The sequence below is a fragment of the Nerophis ophidion genome, linkage group LG04 (assembly GCF_033978795.1).
Source record: "Nerophis ophidion isolate RoL-2023_Sa linkage group LG04, RoL_Noph_v1.0, whole genome shotgun sequence".
In the NCBI taxonomy this organism is placed as follows: Eukaryota; Metazoa; Chordata; class Actinopteri; order Syngnathiformes; family Syngnathidae; genus Nerophis; species Nerophis ophidion.
In genome coordinates this window covers 12,354,053-12,372,961 of record NC_084614.1, presented here as the reverse complement: position 1 = coordinate 12,372,961, position 18,909 = coordinate 12,354,053, and the positions used below count along the sequence as shown (strand labels likewise).

Sequence of the window (18,909 nt, the reverse complement as noted above, 5' to 3'; positions counted from 1 at the left end):
TACCGCCGGGGTCAAATTCGTGACGTCACGAGTGACGCTTCCCCTGTCCTCATTTTCAAAATGGCGTAGGCAGCAGGGTCGGCAACCTTTTCCACTCAAAGAGCCATTTTGACCCATTTCACGACAACGTGAAATGTATAATGAAATTACACAATATAAAGAGTTTATTTTGTTTGTACTGTTGTGTAAACAAGGGATCTTGTTCATCAGCCACACCGGTTACACTGAAGGTTGCGTGCGTCGGTTGGGGGCGCGGGGGTGTATAATATACGCAGTAAGAGTCATGGATGCATTGCATTCTGGGTAATTGTTATGTTGCATTTATAATGTGTTACAGAGACGATGTTCTCCAGAAATGTGTTTGTCATTCTTGTTTGGTGTGGGTTCACAGTGTGGCACATATTAGTTAGTGTTAAACTTTTTTATATCACAACCTACAGTGTAACTTGTATCACCCAGTATGCCTTCCAATCTCGTCCGTGTGACGATGGAAGCAGCAAAATTGTAGGTTATTCCAAGCCTTCAGTGCTGAAAATAATAACCATAACAACGTTTTTTTTATTAAATGTGCAATTCGTGATGGTATCCTCACATCACACTCAATTTTTTACTGCATGCCATTGGTAAGCGCAGGGGTGAGAAGAGTTTTTAAAGTTATTAGCGCCTGCCTACTAATACCGCATGCCTTGATTAGGCGCAGGAGTGAGAAGAGGTTTTAAATTATTTAGCGCCCCAGCGGCTATTCAAGGAAATACGGTATATATGTATGTGTGTGTGTGTGTGTGTGTGTGTGTATATATATGTGCGTGTGTGTGTGTGTGTATATACATATATATATATATATATATATATATATATATATACATATACAAACCCCGTTTACATGTGAGTTGGGAAATTGTTTTAGATGTAAATATAAATGGATTACAATGATTTGCAAATTATTTTCAACCCATATTCAGTTGAATATGCTACAAAGACAACATATTTGATGTTCAAACTGATAAACATTTTTTTTTTTGCAAATAATCATTAACTTTAGAATTTGATGCCAACAACATGTGACAAAGAAGTTGGGAGAGGTGGCAATAAATACTGATAGAGTTCAGAAATGCTCATCAAACACTTATTTCGAACATCCCACAGGTGTGCAGGCTAATTGGGAACAGGTGGGTGCCATGATTGGGTATAAAAGCAGCTTCCATGAAATGCTAAGTAATTCACAAACAAGGATGGAGCGAGGGTCACCAATTTGTAAACGAATTGTCGAACCGTTTTAGAACAACATTTCTCAACAAGCTATTGCAAGGAATTTAGGGATTTTACCATCTACGGTCTGTAAAATCATCAAAAGAATCAGAGAATCTGGAGAAATCACTGCACGTAAGCGATAATATTACGGACTTGTAATCCCTCAGGCGGTACTGTATCAAAAACAGACATCAGTGTGTAAAGGGTATCTCACCTTATGGGCTCAGGAACACTTCATAAAACCACTGTCAGTAACTACAGTTGGTTGTTACATCTGTAAAGGCCTACTGAAATGAGATTTTCTTATTTAAACGGGAATAGCAGGTCCATTCTATGTGTCATACTTGATCATTTTGCGATATTGCCATATTTTTGCTGAAAGGATTTAGTAGAGAACATCGAAGATAAAGTTTGCAACTTTTAGTCTTCTAATAGAAAAGCCCTGCCTTTACCGGAAGTATGTGCGCGTGACGTCACAAGTTGCAGGGCTCCACACATATTCACATTGTTTTTAATGGGAGCAATTCAGACCGAGAAAGCGACAATTTCCCCATTAATTTGAGCGAGGATGAAAGATTTGTGAATAAGGATATTGATAGTGAAGGACTTGAAAAAAAAAGCGGCGGCAGTGTGAGCATTTTTAGATGTAATTAAACACATTTACTAGGATAATTCTGGAAGATCCCTTATCTGCTTATTGTTTTAATAGTGTTTTAGTGAGATTTTAAAGATTGTAAAGACATACCTCGAGGTCAGATGGCTGCGGTGAACACGCAGTGTCTCAGAGAGAAGCCGAGGAGCCAAGCTCACAGCTGCCTTTTAAACAGCTGCTGCAGGACGACGATTAATCCAATTATTTCTCCGGTAAGATATATATCACAATTTCCCCATCCAAAAACATGCTGGTTGACGGAGAGAAAACATGTTCGCTTGACCGCTCTGTGTTAAAGCTTCACAACAAACAAAGAAACACCGGCTGTGTCTCGGTGCTAAAGACAGCTGCAATCCACTGCTTTCCACCAACAGCATTGTTCTTTATAGTCTCCATTATTAAATGGACAAATTGCAAAAGATTCACTGCACAGATGTCCAAAATACTATGTAATTACGCCATGAACAAAGACTACTTTTAGCCGTGTTTGGTGCAGAGCTAAGATTTCCTTACAGTCCGTGACGTTACGCGTACGCGTCATCATTCCGCGACGTTCTCAACAAGAAACTCGCGGGAAATTTAAAATTGCAATTTAGTAAACTAAAAAGGCCGTATTGGCATGTGTTGCAATGTTAATATTTCATCATTGATATATAAACTATCAGACTGCGTGGTCGGTAGTAGTGGGTTTTAGTAGGCCTTTTAATGCAAATTAAAACTCTGCTATGCAAAGCAAAACCCATTTATCAACACCACCAAGAAACGTCGCTGGCTTCGCTGGGCCCGAGCTCATCTAAGATGGACTGATGAAAAGTGGAAAAGTGTTCTGTGGTCTGACGAGTCCACATTTCAAATTATATTTGGAAACTGTGGACGTGGTGTCCTCCAGAACAAAGAGGAAAATAACCATCCGGATTGTTATAGGCGCAAAGTTCAAAAGCCAGCATCTGTGATGGTATGGGGGTGTATTAGTGCCCAAATCATGGGTAACTTACACATCTGTGAAGGCAGTGGTCAATATGCTCTTTCCCAACTACTTTGGCACGTGTTGCAGCCATTAAATTATTATTAAATTATTAAATTAATTATTAGTTGCAAAAAAAAAAAGTTTATGAGTATGAACATCAAATATCTTGTCTTTGTAGTGCATTCAATTGAGTATGGGTTGAAAAGGATTTGCAAATCATTGTATTCCGTTTATATTTACATCTAACACAATTTCCCAACTCATACGGAAACAGGGTTTGAAAATATATATATATATATATATATATATATATATATATATATATATATATATATGTATATATATATATATATATATATATATATATATATATATAGACATACATATATATATGGGCTTCACGGTGGAAGAGGGGTTAGTGCGTCTGCCTCACAATACGAAGGTCCTGCAGTCCTGGGTTCAAATCCAGGCTTGGGATCTTTCTGTGTGGAGTTTGCATGTTCTCCCCGTGAATGCGTGGGTTCCCTCCGGGTACTCCGGCTTCCTCCCACTTCCAAAGACATGCACCTGGGGATAGGTTGATTGGCAACACTAAATGGTCCCTAGTGTGTGAATGTTGTCTGTCTCTCTGTGTTGGCCCTGTGATGAGATGGCGACTTGTCCAGGGTGTACCCCGCCTTCCGCCCGATTGTAGCTGAGATAGGCGCCAGCGCCCCCCGCGACCCCAAAAAGGGAATAAGCGGTAGAAAATGGATGGATGGATGTATTCCGTTTATATTTACATCTAACACAATTTCCCAACTCATACGGAAACAGGGTTTGAATATATATATATATATATATATATATATATATATATATATATATATATATATATATATACATACATACATACATACATACATACATACATACATATATATATATATATATATATATATATATATATATATATATATATATATATATATATATATATATACATACATATATATATATATATATGGGCTTCACGGTGGAAGAGGGGTTAGTGCTTCTGCCTCACAATACGAAGGTCCTGCAGTCCTGGGTTCAATTCCAGGCTGAGGATCTTTCTGTGTGGAGTTTGCTTGTTCTCCCTGTGAATTCGTGGGTTCCCTCAGGGTACTCCGGCTTCCTCCCACCTCCAAAGACATGCACCTGGGGATAGGTTGATTGGCAACACTAAATGGCCCCTAGTGTGTGAATGTGAGTGTGAATGTTGTCTGTCTATCTGTGTTGGCCCTGCGATGTGGTGGCGACTTGTCCAGGGTGTACCCCGCCTTCCGCCCGATTGTAGCTGAGATAGGCGCCAGCGACCCCGAAAGGGAATAAGCGGTAGAAAAGGGATGGATGGATATACATATATATATTAGGGCTGCAACAACTAATCGATTAAAATTGATTATAAAAATAGTTGGCGATTAATTTAGTCATCGATTCGTTGGATGTATGCCAGTGGCTCTCAAATAGGGGTACTTAAAGGTATGCCAAGGGGTACATGAGATTTTTCAAAAATATTCTAAAAAAAGCAACAATTCTAAAATATTTTATAAATATATTTATTGAATAATACTTCACCAAAATATGAATGTAAGTTCATGAACTGTGGAAAAAAAAAATAAAACAATGCAATATTCAGTGTTGACAGCTAGATTTGTTGTGGACATGTTCTTGAAAGATACATCTCCTGGATATACTTGGACACATCACCAGTGGTGTACCCTGGCTTCATTGGGTGTTTCGGGTCCCGCAACATCAGACACCCTCGTCCAGGCGACCCAGCCGGGGTGATCAAGTCCCTGCTTGTGTCCCAGTAGCAACCCACGGATCTGCCCTTTTCAGCCACAACCACCTCGTGGCTTTCTCTGCCGTTTCACTCGCGGATTGAATGGCCCTCCTTTTGGCCTCCCCTGTGACTCCCAATCAGCCAAGCACTTTGCAGAGGGAGCGTCCTGCAAAGCCACGGCAGCCAACTTCTAGTGGCTTGTAAAAAGTCCTCCAGCCACTGCCCCTGCAGTCCTCCACCAGTTCCTGATACTTGGCAGGTTTCCTTTCGTTGGCTTCCTCAATCTGCTCCTCCCAAGGCACTGTTAGTTCCAGCATGATAAGATGTCTCGAAGCCTCTGAAATGATGATCATGTATGGCTATAGAGATGTTTTTACAATGTGCTGGGGGAACCTCAGTTTTTTTCCAAGGTCAATATGTAGCTGCCAATCAGGGGCTGTGTGAAGGAGTCCTGTTGTTGTCTTTGGACGTGCGCAAGGTCTCTCTCCAGCTTTGATAAAAGACATTGCCTTCTTTGGCGCATGATGTTGCTTGCTGGTGCTGATGGCTGAGGCTATGCTCTCAGCAACTGCTTTGAGTACCTGGTCATGATGCCAGCGATAGCGACCATCAGCCAGAGACTTTGGGCAACTGCGGAGGAGATGTTCTAAAGAGCCTCTTCCGGAGCAAAGGGAGCAGGAAGGTGTCTTGCTCTTCACCCAAACATGGAGGTTTGCTGGGCTAGGGAAGGAATCATAGACTGCTGCCATGAGGAACCGGATGCGGTGGTCTGCCTGCATGATGTTTGACCAGGTGACTTTGCGCTGCAGCGTGCCCTCCCATCTTGTCCATTCCCCTGTTGCCGGAGTCCCACTACCCTGCCTACTCGCTCTTCCGCCAAGCCTGCTCGGACTTCCTCCTGGAGTAGATGTCGTCTGTCTTTGCCCCGGGCCTGGCTGACTTGGGTCTTTGGGAAGTAGCCCAAGCCTGCTCTCCCTTTTGCTACGACCCCAACCATGCTTTTTGCCTAAGGCGTGACTCAGCCACCTCCACTGCCTTTTCTGCCTTCCACTTCCTTCCTGTCCTCACTTCAATCCCGGCTGATGACACCTTGCTGTCTCTAGAGTCTCTGTACTGTAGGGCTTCTCTTGTGCAGGCCACCTTGAATTCTTCAGTGAGCCCACTGAAGGGTAGCTGCAGGATGTTGCTTGTCCCGTACAGAGCAGTGCTGTTGAGGCTGCAGGGAAGACCCAGTCATTTCCGCAGAAAGCTGCTGATCTTCCTTTCAGAGGATTCCACTGTTGTTACTGGGACTGCATATACAAGGAGAGGCCACAGGACTCTGGGAAGGATGGAGTGCTGATAGATCCAGGCTTTGAATCTACCAGGTAGGCCAGACTTGTCTACTTTGTGAGCCAACATCCAAGCTCTTCAGTAGACTCCTGGATAGCAGCAGAGTCCTTTAGGCTGGAGTCAAAGAGCTTTCCCAAGCTCTTGACTGGCTGCTCCTTGATGGATGGAATGACCGTTCCTGAGATTGAGAATCGGAAATTGTTGACGACCTTCCCCTCTTCAGCACCATGGACCTTGACTTTGCGGGCTTGAAACTCATCCTGGCCCATCCAGTGAGCCTCTCCAATCCCTGCAAGATCCACCTGCTCCCTGGTACTGATGATGTTGTGATGGTAAGGTCATCCATATAGGCTCTAATGGGGGGCTGTCGAACACCAGATCTGGAAAGAGGCCATCTGCATTCCACTTCAGCAGACTTAACCACCATATTCATCGCCAGTGTAAAAAGAACAACGGAGATGGTGCATCCTGTTATTATTCCCTTCTCAAGGCGATGCCAGTCAGAGGTTATTGACCCAGAAGTGACCCAGAGCCTGAAGTTATTGTAATAATCCAGGATCAAGTCCTTGTTCTTGCTGGGAACAAGGTTGCCGGTGTAGCGCAAGCTCAACCAGCTTGTGTGGGATGGACCCATAGGCGTTAGTCAGGTCCAACCACAACACAGTGAGTTCCCCTCTGCTCTCATGGACCTCTCTGATGAGCTGTGTGACGACACCGTTGTGCTCTAGATAGCCGGGAACTCCGGGAATCCCCCCCCTTCTGCACTGAAGTGTCGTTGTAGTTGTTCTTGAGGAGAAACTTGGTTAGTCTTCGGGAGACGATGCTGAAGAACACGTTCCCTTCCACACTCAGAAGTGATATAGTCCGAAACTGGTTGATGTCTTTCGAGTCCTCCTCTTTGGGGATCCAAACTCCCTCTGCACACCTCCACTGGTCGGCCACTCTTCCCCTTCGCCAGATCACCTTCAAGGTCTTCCACAGATGCTTGAGAAGCTCTGGACAGCGCTTGTAGACGAGGTAAGGTACACCACTGGGGCCGGGGGAAGATACTGAGCAGGCTGCCTTGATGACCTCTTCAACTTCCTTCAAACTGGGCTCTGTCAACTGGAACTCTGCCGTTGGTGGCGCAGGGCTGATGAGTGCTCTGTTGGGTCCTAGATCTTGTCCTCTCAGTGGGTCGCTCATGTTATTCTGGAGGAAGCGATTCACTTTCTCTCTTGGGCACTCAAGCCGGCCACTGCGCTTGTCGCCGGGCAGCTGTTTAGCAAACCAGAAGGGGTTGGCAATGAAGACTGCTCGCTTCCTAGCTTTCTCTCCTCCACGTCTCCTGTGCCACTCTGCTCTGCGGAGAGTTGTCAGCTTCTTCCGCAGAATGTTACGCAGCTCTTCTAAAGGTTGTTTGTCCTCCTCAGCAGCTCTCTTGAACTGTTTCCTGAGGGTTCGAAGTTCCTGGCGCAGTTGGTGTATCTTAATGGCCCTGCGGTTTGTGGTTTAGGGGGTGGCCTCAGTGTTGCCCTTCTTCATCCGTCCATATCTTTCTAAACCATAGCTGACGATGATCGTACTCATTGCCTGGAGCCTGCTGTCGACATCTCCTTTGGCTGTGGCTTGGATGATGTTGGACACGTCCTCATCAAACTGCAGCCACTCGCTCCGTCTGTTTGCTTGGGGCCATTTAATCCGCTGCTGTGGAACTCTGCTGGGATTGAGAGACTCCGGTACATGGAGGGACTGGGATCTGTGGGGTGTCTCCTGTCCGGGCTCTATCCCTCAGGCGGCACTGCATCAAAAACCAACATCAGTGTGTAAAGGATATCACCACAGTGTGTAAAGGATATCACCACATGGGCTCAGGAACACTTCCGAAAAACACTTTCAGTAACTACAGTTTGTTGCGACATCTGTAAATACAAGTTAAAACTCTACTGTGCAAAGCGAAAGTGATTTATCAACAACACCCAGAAATGCGCCAACTTTGCTAGGCCCGAGCTCATCTTAGATGGACTGATGCAATGTCGAAAAGTGGTCTTGACGTAACCACATTTCAAATTGTTTATTGAAACCGTAGACGTGTCCTCCGAACCAAAGAAGAAAAGAACCATCCGGACTGTTATAAGCGCAAAGTTCAAAAGCCAGCATCTGTGATTGTATGGTGGTGTATTAGTGCCCAAGGAATGGGTAACTTGCATATCTGTGAAGGCACCATTAATGCTGAAATGTACATACAGGTTTTGGAGCAACACATATTGCCATGCAAGCAATGTCTTTTTCATGGACGCCTCTGCTTATTTCAGCAAGACAATGCCAGGCCACGTTCTGCATGTTTTACAACAGCGTGGCTTTGTAGTAAAAGAGTGCAGGTCCTAGACTGACCTACCTGTAGTCCAGATCTTTCTACCATTGAAAATGTTTGGCACATTATGAAGCGTCAAATACGACAATGGAGACCCCTGACTGTTGAATAACTTAAGCTGTACTTCAAGCAAGAATGGGAAATAATTCCACCTGAAAAGCTTCAAAAATTTGTCTCCTCAGTTCCCATAAGTTTACCCAGTGTTGTTAAAAGGAAAGATGATGTAACACAGTGGTAATAATGACCCCATGCTAACTTTTTTGCAATGTGTTGCTGCCATTAAATTCTAAGTTAATAATAATTTGCAGCAAAAAAAAGTTTCTCAGTTTGAACATTAAATATCTGGTATTTGCAGTCTATTTATTTGATTATAAGTTGAAAAAGATTTGCAAATCATTGTATTCTGTTTTTATTTACGATTTACACAAAGTGTGTGGTGTATAGCCTGTCCTCGCCTCCTCCCTGTTCTGTGTGTCTGCACTCACACATGATGTTAAAAGAATGTTATCCAAAGGTTCTACCATTGCAAAGCAAACCTCGAACTAACGTTTTCAAAACATTAGTATTAATCCCGCATATTAGAACCGTCTGCATTACTTCTTTTAACGTATGTTAATAATCAATATTTGGACATTTGTCCATCGACTTATGAATGTCCACATTGTAAATGTGATGCATTAGATAATGGATACTTTTTTTCACCTCTAGTAATGACAGTGCAGCTAAAGTCCTTGTGTAAAACTGTAGTGTTTATGATGCAGCTCATTAAGTAAAAACATGTAAAAATTGTTAGTGGAACTTGTGATTGTAATTTTTTCTAGATTTTCTTTGTGCAGCCCAACTATGTATTGTCGGTTTTTCCACACTTTCTTGGTGGCATTTGATGTTCTCACTCTCCTCTTTGAGCACGTTGCTATTGAAACAATGACAGATGGACAGTGCAGTTTGTTTTAAATATTTGGCGTCTTGCCAGAGGCCAAGTTTGTCTCCTGTACCTCATACTGTCACTTTGTCTGCCTTTTGTATACGTGTGCGTTGTGATCGCTGAAAGCATTCATTATTGTAACATTTGTGAAGTGTCTTTTCTAAATACTCTGTAAAGTTTGCTGTAAGATTTAAAGACACTTTAACGCTACTTTCTCAAAAATGCTTACTTATTTCATCCAGCATTGCCTAAAAATGAAACATTGGCCGCAATGAATAATAGTAAAACAGACAAAAACTCAATCGTACAAAGTTTTTAGTATAACTTTGTATGTTTGGTGTCCAAAACCAAAGCTCACATTTTTTTTTCAACAGAACTTGTTTAAAAATCATGATAGTACGTTGAAAAGTGCAAGTCCAGTATTCTACTCAGTGTTGCTTCTATTTAACAGAAAGGGAAGCATACAGCTTCTTTTGTCAGCAGCTCCTTTTTGTGTAACACACAGGAATTAGACTGTTTATACAGAATATTAATGACTACAGCTCTGACACCCGTAGTAAACCTTGGGATTTAGCGTCATTGTAAAAAAGCACAAGTTCTCACAAGGCTCAGAAGCCAGTCAAAAGGCAGCAGAAAAGCAGTTCACTCATTGGCTGTAGATGAAATAGTACTCTTATAACCATACATACAATAATATATTAATTACAATTAATTATTGCGGCACATTGTTGAAATAACAAAAAAAAACAGCTAAACTGGACAATTAAAAATAACATAATGTAATGGAAAAAAGCTGAAATGTTATTATTAACTGATACCACAAAGATTTGTCTTTAATTATATCAAGTTTTTTTTTTTTGCCTTTTAAAAAAAGTATATGCAAACTAGACGATGACATCATCAATACCCCTTCCAAGTGTACAAGTATTTTCTAAGACTCGATATCACTATACTGTTCATTTGGGTCTTTGCTGCACAAACGGAGCTGTTGATGTCCGTAGGTAATATATTCAGTAATTGCACTGTGAAAACACTTATCTAAATCTTAAAATAATTGCAAATTTTATTGTTAATAATTACCTTGTCTGCTTTATTTGCAAATGTCTGTGATTAGCTTGCTTGTTCCTTGTGTAGCATGTAAATATGATCTTAAGGCTGTTATGTCTGGTTATTAGGAAATTGTTCTAGACTACATCACAAGCTATATATGCTCAGCCCTATCTGTAAATATGTTTGCAATAAATACAAAAACAATATTTTTTAACAATATTAGAGCTTTAAAGAAACCCTAAGACTTGTTACTGAATCCAATCTTACATGAAGTTGTGTTTTCTGCAGCTTGAGTCCCGCCTCCCCTCTTGCATCAGTTTTTACGTGGTCTTTGTTTTGGTCAAAATGGGATTATGCCAAGCAGCTGTATAGTGTGACACAAAAGATGGAGGAAAGACGGCGCATTATCTGACTCAGACCGTGAGCGCTGTTCAAGTCTACAGTGGCCTGCGGAGCCCTCAAGACACTCCCTCCATTTTGATGTTATTTATGAGGGAGCAGCCTCAGTTGTCAGAGCACATTTGTGTCAAAATGGTCAGAGCTGCATGGAGGCACCGCAGCTTTTACAGGCCCTGCACCTCTGCACAGAGGCCGACCGTCTGCACTGTTTGGCAGCCCACACACACAACCCAAACACAGCCACCACCCTGGGTGTGTCAGTGGATAGGTTAGCATTGGCATCATGATGTCGAATCCTGGAAGGTGGCAAGTGTGAGCAGGTGTTTGGACAAACGGGTGGCTGGGTGGGCTTGGTGGCGGGCTCTGTGTATCCCGTATTTGCTTAGGTATCAGGGCGAACTGGCGGGTAGTTTTGCTGAGTGGTGTGTGGATAAACAATGCCCCTGCCTCATGAATAGATGAGCCAAATCAATGAAGATGAGCATACAAAGCACCCCTGCTGTGGCCGTAGTGCATCACTGCTCAGATTTGTGTTTTTCACAATAGGCCACATGACATAAGGAGGACATTGTGTGGTTCATTTTTCTTTCCTAACCCCAGCCCTTCTCTCTTGCAACTTCTTTCTTGGCTGGCCTTCTTGGATGGATGATTGAACCTCAAAGGGAAAGGTCAAGCATTTCACCTTTCTTGCCGCTGGTTGACAACGCCGTTTTCTTGCCTTGGCCTGTTGACTGAGAGAACTGCTTTGAATGTGGTACTTTAGTACATTTATACTAGAGATGAAACGATATAAAAAGCTCATGGTACAATATTACCACAGCATTTAAGTCCACAGTGTGACATTGTTGTGGTTTATGTCCAACAACAAAAAACTCTTAAAAATGCTGAAATGTGTAAAATTAAGTGGCAAGAACATTTAGAATAAACACACTTATTGTAATTGAACACAGACCTAATGCTCAACTTTTGTAATCATATTCATAACAAAAAACATGTATTTTTAAGTGCAAATAATCGTGCGAGGACATGCACTGTGTCTCTCAACTTTTACTTTCAGAGAAGCAGTCTCCTCTATAGTGGGCATTTTTTTTTCTATCATTTTGGAAACTGCAGTTTCTCAGAAAAGTTAACTCACACTGTGGTTGGACGATATGACTGAAAACTATATCACAAATCACGATATGCGTTTTTTAAATTGATCGGTATCGATAATTCTTGATACTCTTTATGACTTATTTTAAGCTTGCCAATAAATACAGTAAAACAATTTCCAACTCACCAAAGGTGCTATTTATCAATGGAGCGGGTGTCTGGTAGCCAGTTAGGATGAGCACGGCCAAGGTAATAAATTATTTAAAGTAGATTTTAAGTTAGTTGCAGATTCCAGACACTAGAGGTCAGCAGTGTATAAGCTATTAAACACGATAAAGTAGTTTTGGAAGCTGCTCATTGAACCAGTGCATTGTAAGTGTCAGAATGGTGCTTCACCCTCTGCATTAAAACCAACACAGCTAAAGATAAGTTTCAGTTATTGAGTTGATGTATCAAAATATTAGTTTCTCTTCCCACTCGATGATGATGTACAGTAGCTAATCCACAGCGAGACAGCGTGTCCCTCCCATTTCTCAGTAAATACTGAGAAATTAGAGGCTGTTAGCGTGTCCATTGTTCAGTGACACTCCTTGTTTCTTGTTTGCTGTGGTTCCAAAGCGCGAGTGACTTCACAAAAAGAATCTTGCTTCATAATTCCTGGTTTCTTCCAGCCAAAAAGTATAAATGTATATCGAATATTTTACGGAACAAATTTTGTGTTGATACAGATTCTGTCTATCGCAATATGTATTATCAATTTATCGGCCGGACTAGGGCGGGGCGATATATCGATAACTCGATATATCGATAACTCGATATAAAGCGGGTTTATCTCTGTGCGATTTAGAAAATGAATATATCGTGATATTCGAGTAAGTTCTCACACAGTTGCTTTTAGCTGCTGGCATTACACTACAGGCTCTAATCACTCTTTCTTGTCTCTCCTTCTCACAGAGACGTAAAACAAGCGCACCTTCTTACATACGTCTCATACTGTCATACGCCCTCGCGCAGCAGAGAGGTAGCAGCATGGGTAACGTTAGCTGTGGTGCGAGTAGTAATACGAAAGAAAGAAGGTGCGACTTTGGTAACAAATGAAAGAAGAATTAATTCCCAGGAAAAACAGCAGGGACTCCATCGTCTGCCGGTGGTTTGGCTTCAAGTGGGAATATGTCGAGCAGACCACCGTAATCTGTCAAGTGTGGGGCAAAAGTGTTGCTACAAAAAGTAGCATCATTGCTAATATGTAGCATCATTTGAAAAGTCACCTGCTAGAGAATGAAGAGTGATTACTCTGCATTTCAACATTCGGTGCCACACGCCCACACCATCAAAATGTAAAGGCAAACATTTCCAGATCAACACCGTATGAAAAAATAGTACACAACAAAAGGACATAATGTCCGCAGTAACCTACCACATAGCGAAGGACGAACACTATTTGATTTCCTATTATTACAGTTATTGAAATATCTTGTGTGAAATCATGCACAAAAGTGCACTTTATTTGTTTTAAACTATTGTAGCGGCACTCTGTACAAAAAGTGCACTTTAATTTAGTGTTGTTTTGATATGTCATGGTCATGAGATCATGCACAAAAGTGCACTAATAGCTTGTTTTAAAATGTCTCTGACAATCTTGCACTTTCTGTTTTAAAAATTACATGAATGTTTGTTCCACTGCTTAATAACGGTTTAATAAATACAGATTTGGTCAATTGACTTCGTTGTGATTTCCTTCTCCGCATGAAAGTTTAAAATGAGCATGTATTAATGCAGTATGAACAAGAATGTTTTCATGTAGACACATAGAATCATCACACTGGTGTGATTATATGTATCAAGTGTTAATTCAAGGCCAAGGCAAATATCGAGAGATATATCGTGTATTGCGATTTCGCCTAAAAATATGCACACATGCAAATACAGATTTTAACCCTTTCGTCGCATTTTGCTCCCAAAATAAATCCATCCGAAGTTGATAAAGCTAAAGTAAAATGTTTGCCTATCTGTACACCATGTTTGAAATAAACTTAAACTATAACCTAATGGACAAGTGATTAACATGTCAGTGCCACTCTGTGTGCGCTGCAGAGCCATGTCTCACTCCTCCTCTTACATGCACAGATGTGAACGGAGCTCCAGTAGCTCTCACACATGTCTTAAACACTGAATAAACAAAGTCTTAGTTAAGGGATCTTTTAAAAGACAACTTTTTTTTCACCAACTTAAAACTTTACTGCGTTGCGCACCAGTAACTATGAAGGTTAGTTAGTTAGTTACTTAATTTCAGTTTATCTCGAACATGCAAAACAATCACAACATAGGGAATATTGATCAACAAATCAATGGTTGAAGTGACAAACTTGCCATCCAAACAACACCATGTTGGTTAACAAGAACATACAGAAATAAAAGCACATTCAATCTATTAAGCAAAAGTAACCCAAACCACTGAAAGATTCAAAAGAGCTGCTTTCAGAGCCGACAAACTGCTGCTGCTAGTCTGCTGAACTAACAAAAACAGCTCAAGCTACTGTTTAGTTAAACACGGTTGGTGGCGTTCCTTAAACTTCTTTTTCAAACACACGACCCCCATTAGAATCTACACGGCGACTTGTTTTTTTCTTGTGTATTTCTATTACTACTAACTTGACAACAAAGTGAAAGAAGAACGAAAGCAACTTTCGAAATGCATGAACGTCAGTGGGGCATCTTTGTGCTGAAGAACGCTGACCAGGGAAACTATCTTACAGTGTTTTTACTCAGCCACAGTCTTTTACACTATATGCAGTTTATTGTTGTTTTTTTTTAATTATTTTTTACAAACTTAATTTCGTTACGCGAAGCAATGAGAAGTGGACAGATTCTTTTAAACGTATTTTTGGAGAAGTATGAAGCCGGACTCAAAGCGGCGATCTCAGCTGCTTAATACTCTGACTTTGTTGGACAAATGTGATACAAAGGCTAGCCGGACACGAGTGGAACCAAGGTAAATAATATCAAATATTAATGGCGACTTGTCCAGGGTGTATGCCGCCTTCCGCCTGATTTTAGCTGAGATAGGCACCAGCGCCCCCTGCGACCCCAAAGGGAATAAGCGGTAGAAAATGGATGGATGGAACTCTTTACTTTATTACATATTGTAAAAGTAGTCTCTGACACTCCATTTGTGTAGTTATTAGCCTCAACCAAGTGAACAGAATGCTAATGCTAACTAGCTAAAGCAGATGTATTCATGTGGTAGGTGTGAGGTAAACCCTGACATTTATTATCTATATATTATTATTTACAGCTGAAATGGATCAAAAGGAATCGCCTAACTCCTGAATTCATCATTTACCGAGAGGACGACTTTCTAGCTGTTGGACATTGCTGACAAAAGCCTGACTTTATATAAAAAATTGGTACACTTTTTTGTATGAATCATATTGTTTTGAATATGATTGCTTTGTATTTCAATTATTTACTTTTAAGTAAAAGAACTGCGACCTAATATTTTCTGTATATTTAAATGGTATCCGTATAGAAAAATACTAAACCACTCCTCCATATGTCAGCAGCCTGACTTGTATAAACGAAATGCAGTGGAAACACAAACAACACAGTTCTACAGGAACTTATAGATCCAGGAACCAAATGTTCCAGGAACTTAACTTTTGGTGGATAAAGGCCTATTTACTATTTTTGTGGCGAGGCCACTAATCCAGAAGAATCACACAGTGCAACTAGTTAGCATCTAGCAGCTAACATGGAAAATTTATCACAAAACCCAAATTCCACCGCACCAGTGTTGGAATATTTCAGTTTAAACCTTTGGAACAAACTGTGCCTACCAAGACCAATGAGTTAGTTTGCCGAATGTGCGCAAATAAAACAAACCTGCGCGTCCACTTGAAACACAACACCTGACATTCTACATTTGGTGAAGAAACAGTGCAAAATAGTGTGCGCTCACAGAAAGTGTGTTTAAATACATCACCAAAGACATACTGCCATTTAATACTGTTATAAAACCAGCTTTTCAAAAGACGCTGCAAACATTTGACAGACACTTGTCATGTTTTCATGTCATGTCGGTGTTCCTCACTGCGAATCTGCCAGACTTAAGTATTTTTGCATACAACCTGTTAATATACCTGCTTATACTGTTGTGTTTATATTGTTACTTTGCACTTTTGTTCAAAAACGTCATAACTTGATCGTCAGTTGATAAATGTACAACTTTACCTATGTTTGTTTGTCTATACTTTATTTATCCATTTTATTTGTTTTAGTTGTGTATATTTAAGCCCCCCACTCCCTTAACATATTGTATTGCTTTTGGTCCTAGCACAAAATTTTGCTTGCAAAGTATATTTTATTATTCGTTTTGATTTATTTAACTTGGTGAGTTAAATGTTTTCATTCCAATTACAATGTTAAAATATACAATAAATACAAGTTTATTGCATTTAAAAGGATACACATGCATTTTTATATTATATTATCATTACATCAATGCTTACTTTGGTCTCATGAAATAATAGGAATAAAATCGTTTATCGCCAATAATTTGTAGGTCAATATATTGTCAAGCAAGATTTATCGGCCCAGGCCTAGATGAGCTACAAGTTTTAGAAGGCTGTGTGCTAAACAGATTCAGCTTTAGCGAAACACAAGGCATCATATAGCAGTATTGCTAAGTGCCAAACAAGAAATACAAATTATGAACATAAAAAAAATAACACTTGTCGGACAACGTTTGCTCTCACTGGGATGACGACAGTTGGGCTATTAATACCTTCTTGTTTAGATGAAGGATTGATCGTAATTGTTGGTATTGTATGGTATACTCCTCACGCAGGTTGTGTCTTGCATGCCATTCCCGGGTTAAAGTTGGATGTCAAAGTTGACCAACTTCTCGGCTTATGGCCACAACGTTTTACTGTACAGGTGAGAGGCATGATTTATAAACTATAATTAACTTTCGCCCACTCAGTGGTGGTGCAAAGCTCACTGGCTCAATATGTCAATACAAAGACTTAGGATATATGAGAACAAGTGTCATGCGACATCAGTTCTGGGTTGTAATCGGGCTCTAACTAAAAGTTTACAGTTAAAGTACCAATGATTGTCACACACACTCTTGATGTGGCAAAATTATTCTCTGCATTTGACCCATCACCCTTGATCACCCCCTGGGAGGTGAGGGGAGCAGTGGGCAGCAGCGGTGCCGCACCCGGGAATCCTTTTTGGTGATTTAACCCCCAATTCCAACCCTTGATGCTGAGTGCCAAGCAGGGAGGTAATGAGTCCCATTTTTATAGTCTTTGGTATGACTTGGCCGGGGTTTGAACTCACAACCTACCGATCTCAGGGCGGACACTCTAACCACTTGGCCACTGAGTAGCAACAATTTATGAAACAACCAATGGCGAAATAATTGTTGAGAATGAATTTCTTAAATTTTTGTCTGTTAAAATCAAAACCATGAGCCAGGACAAACTAGTCTTTTTGTCCTCAAGCAATTCTGACTCGGAGTGAATTGATACATCCAAAAATATATTGTTTGAGTTCTATCCACATCAAACATGTACAGTACACTGTAGCTCACAAAGGCAGCATGAGATACGCTAATATTGTGAATTGTTGCCTTAAAATATTGAACGAATGTGCGGGAAAAGACCCGTGATTCATCTCTCATTACCTGGATGAGTTTCCATCTGTGCCATACAACAACTTGGACATTTCCAACCTGCTCTCCAAGATAGAGCATCTTCACAGTGAAGTTAGTTCTTTGCTTTGCGTAGTGAAGGTCCAGGTTGAAGCTGAGGATTTACGGACGGTTGCCTCCTCCATTGATGCCTGAGTTGCTGCCCTTGAGCATAGACTGTAGCCGGGTCATGGCGGAGGGAATGGCCAGGAGTTACTTAGATACGCTGGCAGCAAGGACGGCTCCGGCGCAAAATGCATCGGCGGACAAAGGCAAGAGGGTGGCTGCTTCTGTGGGCGTCCCTTCACCCTGGGCCGCAGCTGATTCCGATATCTTCCCGGTCCCTGCTGTGTGTATGGAGATTAAACCGAGCGGTGGAGCTGGGCCCAGTGCAATAGCCATGCGTACATCGATGAACAACTTGCCGAAATGGAACCATGCTACTGAGCTGGGCGAGCACTGACACCTGAGGAGAATTCAAGAGGGACTGCTTGGTCTATTCAAACAGGGCCATGGCAAACCTGTTCGGAGGATTATGCAAAAACCTATTGTTAGTATTGGAGCACAAGGAAATATAAAGGTGCTGCGCACAAAGTTGGTGAGTGTATTTGATATTAAATTCGCACCAGACCTTGATGTAGTGACACGGTTTTACTATTATCTTGAATGTGTACATGCCGAAAGAATGACAAGAAAATGAGTATGAATATTTGAATAAATCGGCTTTTATAAAATATTTTGTTATTGATAACCACTATGCGTGTGTTTATGTGGTTGGTGACATGAATGCCAACCTCAGAGATTTGTGTGCTAGGTTTTCAGAACATATGTTCCAATTTGGAATGTAACATTCGTATACTATCCAGTAGGGCTGGGCAATATACAGTATGGCCAAAAACGATATCAGTTGTAGTTGATAGTGTTACGTAGTTGGCTGTTAGCGTGTCCGTCACATTGTTCAGTCAATACTGTTAACTGATTGGCTGTTAGTGTGTCCCTCCCTTTGCTCAGTGACACTTCCTGTTTCCTTCATTCCCAAAGCACAAGATCATTTTTGGTTTCTTCCGACCAAACAATATATATATGTATCGAATATTTTATCAAATGCATTTTATATTTATTTAAATTGTCTAGCGCGATAAATATTGTTATCTTACTATCGGCCCAGCTCTACAATCCAGACAATTGCTTTAAGCTTCTGAAAATTATAAAATAAGTGGGGCCTGGCATTCTACATTGTGGCTAGACCATTGCATTAGCACCGCTGATGCTTATGCCACCCCGCGATCAATGCAGATAATGTATGATATGTCACTGTCAGATCATGTACCTTTTTGTTATGATTCTTTTTTTGTTTATTTAACCAGGAAAGTCCCAATGAGATAA

At 41.1% G+C, this 18,909-nt stretch overlaps 1 protein-coding gene and 1 pseudogene across 2 annotated transcripts in view; one reads left to right on the top strand and one right to left on the bottom strand.

Moving 5' to 3' along the window:
- Nucleotides 1-18,909, top strand: part of LOC133550917 (vascular endothelial zinc finger 1-like) — a 52,893-nt gene that overhangs the window by 12,712 nt on the left and 21,272 nt on the right. The gene's annotated exons all lie outside the window — the stretch shown is intronic.
- On the bottom strand, nucleotides 4,647-7,578 carry LOC133550520 (uncharacterized; annotated as a pseudogene).